Source organism: Piliocolobus tephrosceles, chromosome 2 (genome assembly GCF_002776525.5).
Source record: "Piliocolobus tephrosceles isolate RC106 chromosome 2, ASM277652v3, whole genome shotgun sequence".
Lineage (NCBI taxonomy): Eukaryota > Metazoa > Chordata > Mammalia > Primates > Cercopithecidae > Piliocolobus > Piliocolobus tephrosceles.
In genome coordinates this window covers 173,489,853-173,510,605 of record NC_045435.1, presented here as the reverse complement: position 1 = coordinate 173,510,605, position 20,753 = coordinate 173,489,853, and the positions used below count along the sequence as shown (strand labels likewise).

Below are 20,753 nucleotides of genomic sequence, written 5' to 3'. Positions count from 1 at the left end.
GCTCACTGCAAGCTCCGCCTCCTGGGTTCATGCCATTCTCCTGCCTCAGCCTCCCGAGTAGCTGGGACTACAGGTGCCTGCCACCATGCCCGGCTAATTTTTTGTATTTTTAGTAGAGACGGAATTTCACCGTGTTAGCCAGGATGGTCTTGATCTCCTGACCTCGTGATCTGCCCGCCTCGACCTCCCAAAGTGCTGGGATTACAGGCGTGAGCCACCGCACCCAGCTGCAGTTAGCCTTTTAAATCACTAGATGACCTTTGGCATTAAGGCTAGCTGCGGGGACTGGCCAATCAGCAGGCTGAATATTAGGATGGTAAAGACACAGGCAGTGAGTGATATGAGACTTTTTATGTTATCCAGGGTGATTTTTGTATGTGACAAAAAGTCTTTCAATAATGTTTAATTTTGATTTTAAAAACTGGCTTTTACTTTTTTAAAACTACTTTAGGCTTTTCAGTACAGCTTCCAACTCTAGTTTCTTCTTTTTTATGTATAAGTCAGACAGAAGTTAGTAATAATTTCAAAGGGCCTTTGAATAACGTTTAGTCTCATTTACAAAATTAATTAAACATTTAAACTGTCCTTATAAATTTAATATATGTATTTCTTTTTAAGAACTTAAATTGTCTTATTTAAAATGTCACTGGATAGTAAATAATAACTTCATATTTAATAAATCACATTTATAAATACAGTGATCCTCAAATTTTGTCAAATGTTTCAAATATATAAAATGTCAAAATTAATAGATTCCTGAAAAATAATTATTTTCTTCCTAAAAATCTTTATATACTTAACTTTCTAGACTTCTGAGGCATAAAAGATACAACCCCATTTGAGGAAGGCAGTTAAAAATTCAGTTAACTAAGGTTACTTACGACCAGGGATTTCAGTTAGTATTAAGACCTAGAGTTGCAGAGACCCAGAGCACTTCGTCTCATCACCAACTAAGGAAACTACCAAGTATCAAGTAATTCAGGGCATTTCTCAGTATACAAAGGTTACTAATGACCAGAAATTCCCATCTGGGTGCTGATTAGATTCCTGCTGATGGCCAGGCGCAGTGGCTCACGCCTGTAATCCCAGCACTTTGGGAGGCAAAGGCGGGCGGATCACAGGGTCAGGAGATCAAGACCATCTTGGCTAACACAGTGAAACCCCATCTCTACTAAAAATACAAAAAATTAACCAGGCGTGGTGGTGGGCACCTGTAGTCCCAGCTACTTGGGAGGCTGAGGCAGGAGAATAGCTTGAACCTGGGAGGCGGAGCTTGCAGTGAGCCAAGATCGCACCACTGCACTCCAGCCTGGGTGACAGAACAAGATTCCATCTTAAAAAAAAAAAAAAAAAAAAAAATTCCTCCCGACTAGATTCCAGGAGATCTGGATGATGCTAGTAGAACCCATTTTATAGTTACTTTCTCAGGGATTTCAAAACAGGCCCTGAGTCTTATATGTTCCTCTGTCCCTAGGTTTAGATTATTTATACATTACTAAGTCCCCCAAACTACTCATATAATTCTCCATCACCCACCAGGTTCATCACTTATATCTTTTTGGTTCCCAAGTTGTACAAATGACTTATCTAAGTCTAAGGGCTTTTGAACTAGATGGCATCTTATATTCTTTCATATTCTCAGGACCATACAACTCAACAGGTATTTACAATGAGATGGATTGAATTTGGATATCTCAGTATCTACTTTGAAGTCACCTGTCATGAAGTAATGGTTCCCAGAGCAGTGAAAAGTAAAAGGATTTATACACTTTTGATATTTGCAGATAAGCAAAATTATGTAATAAAACTTTTGTCCTTTTAAGGAACCATCTACATGTCAGGTACTGTGCTAGGCAGAAGAATACAATCAGTTAACACAGACATGGATTGTCTTCTCATAAAGGATATGATAAAGTGAAGCTGACCATATCCTAGTATTGAAATTTGGATAATAAAAGGGCAGGTACCTAAATATTGGACCTGATTTCTGCCAATGAATAAACTACCAAAGGTACTAAATTCCCTCTTTTTGGAGTGAAACTAATGCCTATTCAGCTGGAGTTGCTATAGAATTAACATGGAGATTATTACTAGCGATGTAGCTAGAACTTGTGGCAATTTACATTAAGAATGACCTCATGGAACAAAGAGAAAAAGTTCTGTTTTAAGAGTAATTTATTTATTCCCTATTCACTGATGAGGTTTAGTTTTAAATGAAATTACTCTACCTTTTAGGATCTCACTGTAGATATCATAGTAAAGCTTGATCATGAGACTTTGGGCAGCTCCTGCTGAAGCCTGTAAGGAAATTGGAATGAGTCACATATTATAGAAACCAGTTCATCTGATTCTTGCCTTATTTCCATTTGAAGGTACTTTCTGAATTAATATTTTATCATTCTGAAGAGCTTCATAAAAACCATATGTTTTATTTCCTGATTCTTAAGAAAGGGCTTTAGAAGTTGTTCTAGTCACTCAAGATAACTTAGAAAATATGGCCTTATTTTAACAAGTTTTAGGCCATCGAATGGCATATGCAACTGGTTTCTTAAATGGACTCAACCCATGGCAACACTTGGGAAATATCTTTATTCTTCTCTCACTATTGCTCTCAAATCACATCACATCAAAGAATATTGAAATGGTGTCCAGAATATTAAATAGAAAAGTAGTTAACCATAAGAAAATATCAGTTTCCTCTTCAGTCATCCCTTGCTTTTAAATGAGTAGTGAGGCTGAGTTGGAAATTCAGACAGTGTAGGATGCTACTGCATTTGATATGCCCCAAGAACCATTCTCTGATGGGCAAAATGGTATTTTCAGTAGAGCATGTGGCGGTGCATTTGAAGCCTCAAAAGTAATAAAGTCTCAGGACAGTCCTCTCCTTGGGCTCTGGGTCTCCTGATACCTTCACAAGATGCTTTTTATTTTTCTTCTCTGGGGAAGCAGATGGAATGAACAACTTCTGTCTGTTATCTGCTATTTTTAGGCAAGTTAAACCATCATCTATGTGCCCCCTTTTGAGAAGATGAGCTAATTTAGCAAAAACATACAACAAACAAACAAAAACAGTGTAACAAATGTCCTTTAAACGTCTGTTTTCATTAGAAATGATATTCACTTGTTTCTGTTTGTTTTAGAACAGAGGTAAATGATGAAAGTGGATGCGATTGGATGTTGCCATTGAGCCACAATTTCTGTCCCGGGGAAACAATTATCCTCTTTGGAACTGTCATTCAGTTGCTCCCACAAAGCTTGGTTATGGGCTATGAGCAAAACCCAGCTATACCAGCTTGAAGCCTAGAAATTTTGGATACATTGAAGAATCCAATCTTCTGCAAAGAGTCGGAAGCAGTGTGAGTAATAGTTAAATATTGTATTGGACAGGGACATTAAACATTTTTGGCTGTTCTGTCTCTCTTTATCTGAAACTTCCAGAATCAAAAGATCTAGCCAAGAAAGGAAATCGTTCCTAATTTTGATAGGTTCTGTAATAAGAAGAAAGAATCAAGTCTAGCTAGCCAAATCTAGCCTAATAATCAATGGGGCAACTTCTAAATGTGGAAGTCAGTGCCTACCTACCATGGTTCTCTAGTACAACACAAAATAGTTTAATAAATCATTTAGCTTAGGTATTAGAAAAATGCAGCATCTTTAGTATAGTTGGTGCCTGAAAAACATTTGCTATTCCAAGGCTTGATAGAGATACCAGGATATGCCTTCCTCAATCTCAATGTAATATATAGTACCTCATGGCCTATCAAAGAGAAAAATCTCCAGAGTAAAGGGAACACTTGTATAATAGGGTATTCTTCACCATATAGGACACAGATAGGTCAGTTATGGTGCTTTTGCAAAGTGAACCTGAAATTACAAGCTAAATTCTGACTTTAATAATAGGAAACAGGTCGGCAAAGCCTGAGTCCTGTCGTCTCGCCTTCCTCCCATACAGCATGAGCTTCACCACTTGCTCTACATTCTCTACCAACTACCGGTCCCTGGGCTCTGTCCAGGCGCCCAGCCAAGGCGCCCGGCCGGTCAGCAGCACGGCCAGTGTCTATGCAGGTGCCAGGGGCTCTGGTTCCCGGATCTCCGTGTCCCACTCCACCAGCTTCTGGGGCGGCATGGGGTCCAGGGGCCTGGCCTCAGGAATGGCCGGGGGTCTGGCAGGAATGGGAGGCATCCAGAACGAGAAGGAGACCATGCAAAGCCTGAACGACCGCCTGGCCTCTTACCTGGACAGAGTGAGGAGCCTGGAGACCGAGAACCGGAGGCTGGAGAGCAAAATCCGGGAGCACTTGGAGAAGCAGGGACCCCAGGTCAGAGACTGGAGCCATTACTTCAAGATCATCGAGGACCTGAGGGCTCAGATCTTCGCAAATACTGTGGACAATGCCCACATCGTTCTGCAGATTGACAGTGCCCATCTTGCTGCTGATGACTTTAGAGTCAAGTATGAGACAGAGCTGGCCATGCGCCAGTCTGTGGAGAATGACATCCATGGGCTCCGCAAGGTCATTGATGACACCAATGTCACTTGACTGCAGCTGGAGACAGAGATCGAGGCTCTCAAGGAGGAGCTGCTCTTCATGAAGAAGAACCATGAAGAGGAAGTAAAAGGCCTACAAGCCCAGATTGCCAGCTCTGGGTTGACCGTAGAGGTAGATGCCCCCAAATCTCAGGACCTCGCCAAGATCATGGCAGACATCCAGGCCCAATATGACGAGCTGACTCGGAAGAACCGAGAGGAGTTAGACAAGTACTGGTCTCAGCAGATTGAGGAGAGCACCACAGTGGTCACCACACAGTCCGCCGAGGTTGGATCTGCTGAGACGACGCTCACAGAGCTGAGACATACAGTCCAGTCCTTGGAGATCGACCTGGACTCCATGAGAAATCTGAAGGCCAGCTTGGAGAACAGCCTGAGGGAGGTGGAGGCCCGCTACGCGCTACAGATGGAGCAGCTCAATGGGATTCTGCTGCACCTGGAGTCAGAGCTGGGACAGACCCGGGCAGAGGGACAGCGACAGGCCCAGGAGTATGAGGCCCTGCTGAACATCAAGGTCAAGCTGGAAGCTGAGATTGCCACCTACCGCCGCCTGCTGGAAGATGGTGAGGAATTCAATCTTGGTGATGCCTTGGACAGCAGCAACTCCATGCAAACCATCCAAAAGACCACCACCCACCGGATAGTGGATGGCAAAGTGGTGTCTGAGACCAACGACACCAAAGTTCTGAGGCATTAAGCCAGCAGAAGCAGGGTACCCTTTGGGGAGCAGGAGGCCAATAAAAAGTTGAGTTCAAAAAAAAAATAATAATAGGAAATAATTCACATTTAGATTTCCTTTCTGGTATGTTGTCCTTTTGTCAGCTCTTTACTGAAATAAAACCTCATTGTAGACATGCTAGAAGTTCATTTTTTTGCCTAGCTTAGCAAAAATATGTAAAACGACTATTCTCTCCTATTTGTTTTATATTCGCTTTCAGAATAAACTGCATCTGCCCAAATTCAGGTTGTAAAAAGCAGAAAATCAAGAAGCTATTCCTAATCATTGAAATCAGCTTCTAGAATTATAAATATGGAAACTGCTTGTTATTATCAAACAAGAAATGGTCATGACCATTTACAACAGCCGCTGCTCTACAACTCTGATTTACCAGTCACTAAAACCCCTATTTATAAGTGTCACATTTATATGCACAGAATTGAACTTCTCATTCCAGTTTATACTGCCAGTGAGTTCTGGAAATGGGAATCATGAATTTTTTGAGAGGTTTTTTATTTATTTAGCATGGTATGTTACAGAGTAAATGGTAAATAGATGGAAATAAAATGTAGTTTTACTTTAAGTTAGCCATTTAGGTGATCAAAACATCAATTCAATTGAGTTTGGCATATTGTTCTAATGTGATTATTATTAACAGAATTTATAGTCTTGGATTTTTACACTAGTTGTAAAGTGTTTAGTGAGTCCTTGTGTTCTTAGGAGGCTGTTGTACTATAAACTAACCTGCCATTACCGGAAGTAGAAGATCAATTCTTAATTCATTATCTCAACAAATCATAACAAGGATGAAAATAACTCTACCATATGTTTTGAGAAGATCTTATGGTTTAATTATACCTATTATCTCATGTATAAGAGATACATGAGATCTTCAGATGAAATTAGTGATATAAGTAAGAAGGAAGGAAGAAAATGAAGGAGGAGGAGGAAAATGAAGTCTAAAGAGTAAGTGGCTGGTCCAGAGCTGAAGAACTAGTTTGGGGTAGGGCCAGAGAAAGGACAGAAACCCCATCTTTCTAGTTCTACTCATTGCATTCTTACAGGGTGCTGACATTCTTTAAAGGATCTTCTTGAGAGAGGTGGTGGTGGTGGATATTCTAGCTGTAATACAAGCTAATCTCATAGCCACAAACCTCTGGATTCAGAATTCTAGCACCAAGGAGTACTACTGATAGAAGGAGAAGAGGCAGCATTGAGGGCAGCTGAATGAGAGAGAGGGGTCTTGTATCTAGGAACTTTGAAGCAGGGTCCTAGCAGAGGTTCTCCTTCAGGAACCTATGTTACAGCCCGAAAGCCTGGTTGTATACCTACCTGCCCCTTTGCCCCTTTCCTCTAGCGTCTTTTTCTCTGTGGATTCATAATGTAATTCAATTGAAACCTTTCTTTCTGGAGGGCTTCAGCAGTGGCCTCTCTTAATGATTTCTGAGCCATAATAGGTTGTCCCATGCATTTTGATGCTTGATTAGAATTTTAGAATGTGGGAACTGCAGTTTACAGACCATCTAGCTAGGTTCTTGTTTGAAAATGAATGCAGTGAGAAGACTGCTGTGTTTGATATGAAAGCTGATAAATAGTAAACCTGGAACCAGAACCCTTAATTCAGATCTCTTTCCACTGCTTGATTGCTCTTTTGTTTCATTTCGATAAGGCAGTCTGCACACCAAGAGTGTAAGCTTTTTAAAACCAAGGACTTCTTAGATCCTTCCCGCTTAATGGCTACCCCATGCTGAGTATGTTCTAGGGTAACAAAAGTGTACACTGAATTGACTTTGGAGCAAAAGAATCTGCTAGCTGTGCTGACTATGGCTTCCTCTGATTAAGTAGGGGGATGTTTGTTTCAATGTGAGAAATTCCTTTTCTGAGCTCTGCTATGAATATGCTATGCCAGTGGTGGCTGTGGGTGGTGGGTACAAAGTCAAGATACTAAGCCACAGGACTGCATTCTGACCCAGAATTGATGGTCATTTTGACAGCATTCTCCTGAGCTATCCTGACTTGCTTTGGTTATTGGATATGTAAAACATTCATTGATAAAGGAACTTCTTTAAGAGGCAAGGCACTTGTGCTTGTTTTATTTCAAGTATATTCCAAGGAGCTTGTTTAGTCCTGTAAATAATCATTGATACTCAATGCCTCACAGCATGTATTATTTCTGTTTTGCAGATGAATCAAGAAAGTCAGACTTGTTGGGTTTTCTACCTAAGGCAAATGTGTTAGTATTGTGTAAATAGATGCTCTGAAAGACAGTGGGATAGGAGGCCTTTTTCTGCACCTTTACCTTTGTACAAGGTACAAATATATGTACAAGGAACATCCCATGACTTAAAGATTGAAAACTCTAACCTGTGTTATGTTAATACACCAACATCAACAAAGGTCCAGAATCAAAGCTGGGCTGTGTTATCTTTTCTAACCAGAAGCTCTCTCAGAAAAGTACAGCTGGAAAAGCAAAGTAATTTCCAGTTGTGTCTTTGAAGTTGTCTGGTGCGATATGATGGATGTTTAATACATGGTATGGATATTTTTAAAATAGGGAGCAATCATAAAATGATAACACAGAGGAACTTTTGAACAACAACATTTAAGGTCTAAAAAAATAACCCCACAGAGCATTTTTTTCTTCCTTTACTTTATAGCTGTGTCTGTAGTCTGATGCTGATGAATTTTCTTTTTAAACTAGTGGTTTATACTCATTGGTAGTGAAACTGTTACATATTATATGATTTTTATACCATGAAAAATTTCTCAATTTCATGAGATCTATCATTTCCCTATGTGTGTGTGTGTGTGTGTGTGCACGCACGAACGCATGTGCGCATACATGTGTGTTAGTGGTTAACAAGTCTATAAGAAAAGCTATTTGCGGAGGGGCAGAGCAAGATGGCCGAATAGGAAGAGCTCCAGTCTCCAACTCCCAGCGCGAGCAACACGGAAGACCGGTGATTTCTGCATTTTCAACGGAGGTACTGGGGTCATCTCACTAGGGAGTGCCGGACAATCGGTGCTGGTCAGCCGCTGCAGCCCGACCAGTGAGAGCTGAAGCAGGACAAGGCATCACCTCACCTGGGAAGCGCAAGGGGGAAGGGAATCCCTTTTCCTAGCCAGGGGAACTGAGACACACAACATCTGGAAAATCGGGTAACTCCCACCCCAATACTGTGCTTTAAGCAAACGGGCACACCAGGAGATTATATCCCACACCTGGCCGGGAGGGTCCCATGCCCACGGAGCCTCCCTCATTGCTAGCACAGCAGTCTGCGATCTAACCCCAAGGCAGCAGTGAGGCTGGGGGAGGGGTGCCCGCCATTGCTGAGGCTTAAGTAGGTAAACAAAGCCGCTGGGAAGCCCGAACTGGGTGGAGCTCACAGCACCTCAAGGAAGCCTGCCTGTCTCTGTAGACTCCACCTCTGGGGACAGGGCACAGCTAAACAACAACAATAACAACAACAAAAAGCAGCACAAACCTCTGCAGACGCAAAGAACTCTGTCTGACAGCTTTGAAGAGAGCAGTGGATCTCCCAACATGGAGGTTGAGATCTGAGAAGGGACAGACTGCCTGCTCAAGTGGGTCCCTGACCCCTGAGTAGCCTAACTGGGAGACACCCCCCACTAGGGGCAGACTGACACCCCACACTTCACACGGTGGAGTGCGCCCCTGAGAGGAAGCTTCCAAAGTAAGAATCAGACAGGTACACTCGCTGTTCAGCAATATTCTATCTTCTGCAGCCGCTGCTGCTGATACCCAGGCAAATAGGGTCTGGAGTGGATCTCAAGCAATCTCCAACAGACCTACAGCTGAGGGTCCTGACTATTAGAAGGAAAACTATCAAACAGGAAGGACACCTACACCAAAACCCCATCAGTACGTCACCATCATCAAAGACCAGAGGCAGATAAAACCACAAAGATGGGGAAAAAGCAGGGCAGAAAAGCTGGAAATTCAAAAAATAAGAGCGCATCTCCCCCTGCAAAGGAGCGCAGCTCATCGCCAGCAACGGATCAAAGCTGGACGGAGAATGACTTTGACAAGATAAGAGAAGAAGGCTTCAGTCCATCAAAATTCTCAGAGCTAAAGGAGGAATTACGTACCCAGCACAAAGAAACTAAAACTCTTGAAAAAAGAGTGGAAGAATTGATAGCTAGAGTAATTAATGCAGAGAAGGTCATAAACGAAATGACAGAGAAGAAAACCATGACACGAGAAATACGTGACAAATGCACAAGCTTCAGTAACCAACTCGATCAACTGGAAGAAAGAGTATCAGCGATTGAGGATCAAATGAATGAAATGAAGCGAGAAGAGAAACCAAAAGAAAAAAGAAGAAAAAGAAATGAACAAAGCCTGCACGAAGTATGGGATTATGTAAAAAGACCAAATCTACGTCTGATTGGGGTGCCTGAAAGTGAGAGGGAAAATGGAACCAAGTTGGAAAACACTCTTCAGGATATCATCCAGGAGAACTTCCCCAACCTAGTAGGGCAGGCCAACATTCAAATTCAGGAAATACAGAGAACGCCACAAAGATACTCCTCCAGAAGAGCAACTCCAAGACACATAATTGCCAGATTCACCAAAGTTGAATTCACCAAAGTTGAAATGAAGGAAAAAATCTTAAGGGCAGCCAGAGAGAAAGGTCGGGTCACCCACAAAGGGAAGCCCATCAGACTAACAGCAGATCTCTCGGCAGAAACTCCAAGCCAGAAGAGAGTGGGGGCCAATATTCAACATTCTTAAAGAAAGAATTTTAAACCCAGAATTTCATATCCAGCCAAACTAAGTTTCATCAGTGAAGGAGAAATAAAATCCTTTACAGATAAGCAAATGCTTAGAGATTTTGTCGCCACCAGGTCTGCCTTACAAGAGACCCTGAAGGAAGCCCTAAACATGGAAAGGAACAACCGGTACCAGCCATTGCAAAAACATGCCAAAATGTAAAGACCATCGAAGCTAGGAAGAAACTGCATCAGCTAACGAGCAAAATAACCAGTTAATATCATAATGGCAGGATCACGTTCACACATAACAATATTAACCTTAAATGTAAATGGACTAAATGCTCCAATTAAAAGACACAGACTGGCAAATTGGATAAAGAGTCAAGACCATCAGTCTGCTGTCTTCAGGAGACCCATCTCACATGCAGAGACATACATAGGCTCAAAATAAAGGGATGGAGAAAGATCTACCAAGCAAATGGAGAACAAAAAAAAGCAGGGGTTGCAATCCTAGTCTCTGATAAAACAGACTTTAAACCATCAAAGATCAAAAGAGACAAAGAAGGCCATTACATAATGGTAAAGGGATCAATTCAACAGGAAGAGCTAACTATCCTAAATATATATGCACCCAATACAGGAGCACCCAGATTCATAAAGCAAGTCCTTAGAGACTTACAAAGAGACTTAGACTCCCATACAATAATAATGGGAGACTTCAACACCCCACTGTCAACATTAGACAGATCAATGAGACAGACAGTTAACAAGGATATCCAGGAATTGAACTCAGCTCTGCAGCAAGTGGACCTAATAGACATCTATAGAACTCTCCACCCCAAATCAACAGAATATACATTCTTCTCAGCACCACATCACACTTATTCCAAAATTGACCACATAATTGGAAGTAAAGCACTCCTCAGCAAATGTACAAGAACAGAAATTATAACAAACTGTCTCTCAGACTACAGTGCAATCAAACTAGAACTCAGGACTAAGAAACTCAATCAAAACCGCTCAACTACATGGAAACTGAACAACCTGCTCCTGAATGACTACTGGGTACATAACAAAATGAAGGCAGAAATAAAGATGTTCTTTGAGACCAATGAGAACAAAGATACAACATACCAGAATCTCTGGGACACAGTTAAAGCAGTGTGTAGAGGGAAATTTATAGCACTAAATGCCCACAAGAGAAAGCTGGAAAGATCTAAAATTGACACTCTAACATCACAATTTAAAGTACTAGAGAAGCAAGAGCAAACACATTCAAAAGCTAGCAGAAGGCAAGGAATAACGAAGATCAGAGCAGAACTGAAGGAGATAGAGACACAAAAAACCCTCCAAAAAATCAATGAATCCAGGAGTTGGTTTTTTGAAAAGATCAACAAAATTGACAGACCGCTAGCAAGACTAATAAAGAAGAAAAGAGAGAAGAATCAAATAGATGCAATAAAAAATGATAAAGGGGATATCACCACCGACCCCACAGAAATACAAACTACCATCAGAGAATACTATAAACACCTCTACGCAAATCAACTGGAAAATCTAGAAGAAATGGATAATTTCCTGGACACTTACAGTCTTCCAAGAGTAAACCAGGAAGAAGTTGAATCCCTGAATAGACCAATAGCAGGCTCTGAAATTGAGGCAATAATTAATAGCCTACCAACCAAAAAAAGTCGAGGACCAGATGGATTCACAGCTGAATTCTACCAGAGGTACAAGGAGGAGCTCGTACCATTCCTTCTGAAACTATTCCAATCAATAGAAAAAGAGGGAATCCTCCCTAACTCATTTTATGAGGCCAACATCATCCTGATACCAAAGCCTGGCAGAGATACAACAAAAAAAGAGAATTTTAGACAAATCTCCCTGATGAACATCGATGCAAAAATCCTCAATAAAATACTGGCAAACTGGATTCAGCAGCACATCAAAAAGCTTATCCACCATGATCGAGTGGGCTTCATCCCTGGGATGCAAGGCTGGTTCAACATTTGCAAATCAATAAATGTAATCCAGCATATAAACAGAACCAAAGACAAGAACCCCATGATTATCTCAATAGATGCAGAAAAGGCCTTTGACAAAATTCAACAGCCCTTCATGCTAAAAACTCTCAATAAATTCTGTATTGATGGAACGTACCTCAAAATAATAAGAGCTATTTATGACAAACCCACAGCCAATATCATGCTGAATGGGCAAAAACTGGGAAAATTCCCTTTGAAAACTGGCACAAGACAGGGATGCCCTCTCTCACCACTCCTATTCAACATAGTGTTGGAAGTTCTGGCTAGGGCAATCAGGCAAGAGAAAGAAATCAAGGCTATTCAGTTAGGAAAAGAAGAAGTCAAATTGTCCCTGTTTGCAGATGACATGATTGTATATTTAGAAAATCCCATTGTCTCAGCCCAAAATCTCCTTAAGCTGATAAGCAAGTTCAGCAAAGTCTCAGGATACAAAATTAATGTGCAAAAATCACAAGCATTCTTATACACCAGTAACAGACAAACAGAGAGCCAAATCAGGAATGAACTTCCATTCACAATTGCTTCAAAGAGAATAAAATATGTAGGAATCCAACTTACAAGGGATGTAAAGGACCTCTTCAAGGAGAACTACAATCCACTGCTCAGTGAAATAAAAGAGGACAGAAACAAATGGAAGAACATACCATGCTCATGGATAGGAAGAATCAATATCGTGAAAATGGCCATACTGCCCAAGGTTATTTATGGATTCAATGCCATCCCCATCAAGCTACCAATGAGTTTCTTCACAGAATTGGAAAAAACTGCTTTAAAGTTCATATGGAACCAGAAGAGAGCCTGCATTGCCAAGACAATCCTAAATCAAAAGAACAAAGCTGGAGGCATCACACTACCTGACTTCAAACTATACTACAAGGCTACAGTAACCAAAACAGCATGGTACTGGTGCCAAAACAGAGATATAGACCAATGGAACAGAACAGAGTCCTCAGAAATAATACCACACATCTACAGCCATCTGATCTTTGACAAACCTGAGAGAAACAAGAAATGGGGAAAGGATTCCCTATTTAATAAATGATACTGGGAAAATTGGCTAGCCATAAGTAGAAAGCTAAAACTGGATCCTTTCCTTACTCCTTATACAAAAATTAATTCAAGATGGATTAGAGACTTAAATGTTAGACCTAGTACCATAAAAACCCTAGAAGAAAACCTAGGTAGTACCATTCAGGACATAGGCATGGGCAAGGACTTCATGTCTAAAACACCAAAAGCAACGGCAGCAAAAGCCAAAATTGACAAATGGGATCTAATTAAACTGAAGAGCTTCTGCACAGCAAAAGAAACTACCATCAGAGTGAACAGGCAACCTACAGAATGGGAGAAAGTTTTTGCAATCTACTCATCTGACAAAGGGCTAATATCCAGAATCTACAAAGAACTCAAACAAATATACAAGAAAAAAACAAACAACCCCATCAAAAGGTGGGCAAAGGATATGAACAGACATTTCTCAAAAGAAGACATTCATACAGCCAACAGACACATGAAAAAATGCTCATCATCACTTGCCATCAGAGAAATGCAAATCAAAGCCACAATGAGATACCATCTCACACCAGTTAGAATGGCAATCATTAAAAAGTCAGGAAACAACAGGTGCTGGAGAGGCTGTGGAGAAATAGGAACACTTTTACACTGTTGGTGGGATTGTAAACTAGTTCAACCATTATGGAAAACAGTATGGCGATTCCTCAAGGATCTAGAACTAGATGTACTATATGACCCAGCCATCCCATTACTGGGTATATACCCAAAGGATCATAAATCATGCTGCTATAAAGACACATGCACACGTATGTTTATTGCGGCACTATTCACAATAGCAAAGACTTGGAATCAACCCAAATGTCCATCAGTGACAAGACTGGATTAAGAAAATGTGGCACATATACACCATGGAATACTATGCAGCCATAAAAAACAATGAGTTTGTGTCCTTTGTAGGGACATGGATGTAGCCGGAAACCATCATTCTTAGCAAACTATCACAAGAACAGAAAACCAAACACTCCGAGTTCTCACTCATAGGTCGGAACTGAACAATGAGATCACTTGGACTCGGGAAGGGGAACATCACACACCGGGGCCTATCATGGGCAGGGGGAAAAGGGGAGGGATTGCATTGGGAGTTATACCTGATGTAAATGACGAGTTGATGGGTGCTGACAAGTTGATGGGTGCTGACAAGTTGATGGGTGCAGCACACCAATGTGGCACAAGTATACATATGTAACAAACCTGCATGTTATGTACATGTACCCTAGAACTTAAAGTATAATAATAATAAAAATAAAATAAAATAAAATAAAAGGAAAAGCTATTTGCCTCTGTCCCTCCTGTAGCTGTTCGAATGAAACTTGTCACTAATGGTTACTTTTAAGCAGTGACTATATGAATTTATTGTACTTATTTTTTTCATTTTTGGTCAGGCAGTTGCTATGTGGTTTAGTGGCTTTGTTTAGTATTAAGGCTTCTAGATGAGCAATACAGCAAGAGAAGAGTGTCAGTGACACATAGTGTGTAGTAGGTACCCAGTAAATGTGTATCGAATGAATTAATTAGGGAATGAATGACTCCAGATCATAACACAAAGCCCGGACGAAACCAGTTAGTGACCTATTTTAGAATGTTAGAGTTAAGTGACATCAGAAGTCACTTAATCTAGTTTCCTGTTGGGAGATATCAAATGAATTAGATCTATTTGCTCTAGAAAATATTTTAAAGGAGAGATTTAGAGTATTGGAAAGGATACCAGATTTAGTTAGATGATCTGGGTTCCATAGGCAGCTAAACTCTTGCTTTTTTGTATGACCTTGGATATGTTCCTTAGTTTTTCCCTTGTACAGTATGGATAAAATGAGTTAATGGATGTAAAATTGTGGGGTTCAAGTATTTAATCTACTTAGCACCCTTCTTCACTTCTAGCAACAGACTATTACCCATCCTGACCACAGGGCATATGGCCTGGTACCTCACCTCAACTGAACACAGTGATTGGTTCAAGAGGTGGGAAGATGGTTGAAACAGGGCCAACTGGAGTATTCCTGTGGGATTCTTCAATGCTATCCTGACAAGCCTTTTTCTCTAGTATGGTATTGTTGTAAGGATCAGTGTTTGGAGCTACTGGTAGCAAATTGCTACCTTCTGACTCCCTCTGTTGGAGAGAATATTATAGCATACAAAGAGTATCAATGCTATGTTTGAATGTTTATGTACCTGCCACAGTTTGTGTTGAAACTTAATCCCCAATGCACAGTATTATGAGGTAGGGCCTTTAGGAGGTGATTAAGTCACCAGGGCAGAGCCCTCAAGAATGGGACTAGTGACCTTATAAGAGGGCTGGAGGGAACTAGCTAGGTCCTTTTGTCCCTTTCTCTCCTACCACGCGAGGACACCTGGATGGTATCATCTATGAGAACAGGCCTTCACCAGAGACTGGACCTGCCAATGCCTTGATCTTGGGCCTCCCAGTTTCCAGAACTATGAGAAAATAAATTTGCTTTATAAAATGCCCACTCTGTCATATTTTGTTATAGCAGCACAAATTGATGAAGACAAACAGATCTAAGGCAGAGATGCAAGGCAGATGGGGTCTAAGTTTCTGATTTAGTTTTTCTTTGAGGCAAACCTAACTCCTATGTTTACAGCAGTTTTTTTTTTTTTTTTTTTTTTTTTCAGTCTCAAAATTCCCTTTTAGGGGTTAAGGTAGCTTGTCAGGTTTCTATGATTCGCTGACTGAAAGAGTTTCAACTCATCTAGTAACCAGTGAACTGAAGAAAACAGGATTCATGGGGTCTAACCAGAAAGCATCTTTATTTTGTTTCCTATTTTCCAATTAGAGTGTATTCAGTAGAGGAAGCTCCTCCCTACCCCAAAATGAAAACTTGGGTGGCCCTATGATTTTCCTCTTAATTTTAAGTAATATACTTTATTATAGTGACTTTTAGTTGGAAATTATCAGAGTAGAATGGCCAATTCCATGAGGTAATCAAAACTTCAAAGTTGGTAAGAGGGCGGAGCAAGATGGCCGAATAGGAGCAGCTTCAGTCTCCAACTCCCAGCGCGAGCGACACAGAAGACCGGCGATTTCTGCATTTTCCACTGAGGTACTGGGGTCATCTCACTCGGGAGTGCCGGACAATCGGTGCTGGTCAGCTGCTGCAGCCCGACCAGCGAGAGCTGAAGCAGGGCGAGGCATCGCCTCACCTGGGAAGCGCGAGGGGGAAGGGAGTCCCTTTTCCTAGCCAGGGGAACTGAGACACACAACACCTGGAAAATCGGGTAACTCCCACCCCAATACTGCGCTGTAACACCGGCACACCGGAGATTGTATCCCACACCTGGCCGGGAGGGTCCCACGCCCACGGAGCCTCTCTCCTTGCTAACACAGCAGTCTGCGGCAATCTAACCGCAAGGCAGCAGCGAGGCTGGGGGAGGGGCGCCCGCCATCGCTGAGGCTTAAGTAGGTAACTAAAGCCGCTGGGAAGCTGGAACTGGGTGGAGCTCACAGCAGCTCAAGGAAACCTGCCTGTCTCTGTAGACTGCGCCTCTGGGGACAGGGCTCAGCTAAAGGAGTAGAAGCCTGTGAAACGCGAACGACTCTGTCTGACAGCTTTGAAGAGAGCAGGGGATCTCCCAACACGGAGGTTGAGATCTGAGAAGGGGCAGTCTGCCTGCCCAAGTGGGTCACTGACCCCTGAGTAGCCTAACTGGGAGACATCCCCCACTAGGGGCAGTCTGACACCCCACACCTCACAGGGTGGAGTACACCCCTGAGAGGAAGCTTCCAAAGCAAGAATCAGACAGGTGCACTCGCTGTTCAGCAATATTCTATCTTCTGCAACCTCTGCTGCTGATACCCAGGCAAACAGGGTCTGGAGTGGACCTCAAGCAATCTCCAACAGACCTATAGCTGAGGGTCCTGACAGTCAGAAGGAAACCTATCAAACAGGAAGGACACCTAAATCAAAACCCCATCAGTACGTCACCATCATCAAAGACCAGTGACAGATAAAACCACAAAGATGGGGAAAAAGCAGGGCAGAAAAGCTGGAAATTCAAAAAATAAGAGCGCATCTCCTCCTGCAAAGGAGCACAGCCCATCGCCAGCAACGGATCAAAGCTGGTCAGAGAATGATTTTGATGAGATGAGAGAAGAAGGCTTCAGTCCATCAAACCTCTCAGAGCTAAAGGAGGAATTACGTACCCAGCGCAAAGAAACTAAAAATCTTGAAAAAAAAGTGGAAGAATTGACAGCTAGACTAATTAATGCAGAGAAGGTCATAAACGAAATGACAGAGATGAAAACCATGTCACGAGAAATACGTGACAAATGCACAAGCTTCAGTAACCGACTCGATCAACTGGAAGAAAGAGTATCAGCGATTGAGGATCAAATGAATGAAATGAAGCGAGAAGAGAAACCAAAAGAAAAAAGAAGAAAAAGAAATGAACAAAGCCTGCAAGAAGTATGGGATTATGTCAAAAGACCAAATCTACGTCTGATTGGGGTGCCTGAAAGTGAGGGGGAAAATGGAACCAAATTGGAAAACACTCTACAGGATATCATCCAGGAGAACTTCCCCAACCTAGCAGGGCAGGCCAACATTCAAATTCAGGAAATACAGAGAACGCCACAAAGATACTCCTCCAGAAGAGCAACTCCAAGACACATAATTGCCAGATTCACCAAAGTTGAAATGAAGGAAAAAATCTTAAGGGCAGCCAGAGAGAAAGGTCGGGTTACCCACAAAGGGAAGCCCATCAGACTGACAGCAGATCTCTCGGCAGAAACTCTACAAGCCAGAAGAGAGTGGGGGCCAATATTCAACGTTCTTAAAGAAAAGAATTTTAAACCCAGAATTTCATATCCAGCCAAACTAAGTTTCATAAGTGAAGGAGAAATAAAATTCTTTACAGATAAGCAAATGCTTAGAGATTTTGTCACCACCAGGCCTGCCTTACAAGAGACCCTGAAGGAAGCCCTAAACATGGAAAGGAACAACCGGTACCAGCCACTGCAAAAACATGCCAAAATGTAAAGACCATCGAGCCTAGGAAGAAACTGCATCAACTAATGAGCAAAATAACCAGTTAATATCATAATGGCAGGATCAAGATCACACATAACAATATTAACCTTAAATGTAAATGGACTAAATGCTCCAATTAAAAGACACAGACTGGCAAACTGGATAAAGAGTCAAGACCCATCAGTCTGCTGTCTTCAGGAGACCCATCTCACATGCAGAGACATACATAGGCTCAAAATAAAAGGATGGAGGAAGATCTACCAAGCAAATGGAGAACAAAAAAAAGCAGGGGTTGCAATCCTAGTCTCTGATAAAACAGACTTTAAACCATCAAAGATCAAAAGAGACAAAGAAGGCCATTACATAATGGTAAAGGGATCAATCCAACAGGAAGAGCTAACTATCCTAAATATATATGCACCTAATACAGGAGCACCCAGATTCATAAAGCAAGTCCTTAGAGACTTACAAAGAGACTTAGACTCCCATACAATAATAATGGGAGACTTCAACACTCCACTGTCAACATTAGACAGATCAACGAGACAGAAAGTTAACAAGGATATCCAGGAATTGAACTCATCTCTGCACCAAGCGGACCTAATAGACATCTATAGAACTCTCCACCCCAAGTCAACAGAATATACATTCTTCTCAGCACCACATCACACTTATTCCAAAATTGACCACATAATTGGAAGTAAAGCACTCCTCAGCAAATGTAAAAGAACAGAAATTATAACAAACTGTCTCTCTGACCACAGTGCAATCAAACTAGAACTCAGGACTAAGAAATTCAATCAAAACCGCTCAACTACATGGAAACTGAACAACCTGCTCCTGAATGACTACTGGGTACATAATGAAATGAAAGCAGAAATAAAGATGTTCTTTGAATCCAATGAGAACAAAGATACAACATACCAGAATCTCTGGGACACATTTAAAGCAGTATGTAGAGGGAAATTTATAGCACTAAGTGCCCACAAGAGAAAGCAGGAAAGATCTAAAATTGACACTCTAACATCACAATTAAAAGAACTAGAGAGGCAAGAGCAAACACATTCAAAAGCTAGCAGAAGGCAAGAAATAACTAAGATCAGAGCAGAACTGAAGGAGATAGAGACACAAAAAACCCTCCAAAAAATCAATGAATCCAGGAGTTGGTTTTTTGAAAAGATCAACAAAATTGACAGACCGCTAGCAAGATTAATAAAGAAGAAAAGAGAGAGGAATCAAATAGACGCAATAAAAAATGATAAAGGGGATATCACCACCGACCCCACAGAAATACAAACTACCATCAGAGAATACTATAAACACCTCTACGCAAATCAACTAGAAAATCTAGAAGAAATGGATAATTTCCTGGACGCGTACACTCTTCCAAGACTAAACCAGGAAGAAGTTGAATCCCTGAATAGACCAATAGCAGCCTCTGAAATTGAGGCAACAATTAATAGCCTGCCCACCAAAAAAAGCCCAGGACCAGATGGATTCACAGCTGAATTCTACCAGAGGTACAAGGAGGAGCTGGTACCATTCCTTCTGAAACTATTCCAATCAATAGAAAAAGAGGGAATCCTCCCTAACTCATTTTATGAGGCCAGCATCATCCTGATACCAAAGCCTGGCAGAGACACAACAAAAAAAGAGAATTTTAGACCAATCTCCCTGATGAACATCGATGCAAAAATCCTCAATAAAATACTGGCAAACCGGATTCAGCAGCACATCAAAAAGCTTATCCACCATGATCAAGTGGGCTTCATCCCTGGGATGCAAGGCTGGTTCAACATTCGCAAATCAATCAACGTAATCCAGCATATCAACAGAACCAAAGACAAGAACCACATGATTATCTCAATAGATGCAGAAAAGGCTTTTGACAAAATTCAACAGCCCTTCATGCTAAAAACGCTCAACAAATTCGGTATTGATGGAACGTACCTCAAAATAATAAGAGCTATTTATGACAAACCCACAGCTAATATCATACTGAATGGGCAAAAACTGGAAAAGTTCCCTTTGAAAACTGGCACAAGACAGGGATGCCCTCTCTCACCACTCCTATTCAACATAGTGTTGGAAGTTCTGGCTAGGGCAATCAGGCAAGAGAAAGAAATCAAGGGTATTCAGTTAGGAAAAGAGGAAGTCAAATTGTCCCTGTTTGCAGATGACATGATTGTGTATTTAGAAAACCCCATCGTCTCAGCCCAAAATCTTCTTAAGCTGATAAGCAACTTCAGCAAAGTCTCAGGATACAAAATTAATGTGCAAAAATCACAAGCATTCTTATACACCAGTAACAGACAAGCAGAGAGCCAAATCAGGACTGAACTTCCATTCACAATTGCTTCAAAGAGAATAAAATACCTAGGAATCCAACTTACAAGGGATGTAAAGGACCTCTTCAAGGAGAACTACAAACCACTGCTCAGTGAAATCAAAGAGGACACAAACAAATGGAAGAACATACCATGCTCATGGATAGGCAGAATCAATATTGTGAAAATGGCCATACTGCCCAAGGTAATTTATAGATTCAATGCCATCCCCATCAAGCTACCAATGAGTTTCTTCACCGAATTGGAAAAAACTGCTTTAAAGTTCATATGGAACCAAAAAAGAGCCCGTATTGCCAA

At 41.5% G+C, this 20,753-nt stretch overlaps 1 protein-coding gene and 1 pseudogene across 1 annotated transcript in view; both read left to right on the top strand.

Moving 5' to 3' along the window:
- Positions 1-20,753, top strand: part of PPM1L (protein phosphatase, Mg2+/Mn2+ dependent 1L) — a 330,002-nt gene that overhangs the window by 169,849 nt on the left and 139,400 nt on the right. The gene's annotated exons all lie outside the window — the stretch shown is intronic.
- LOC111550096 lies at positions 3,296-5,259 on the top strand (annotated as a pseudogene).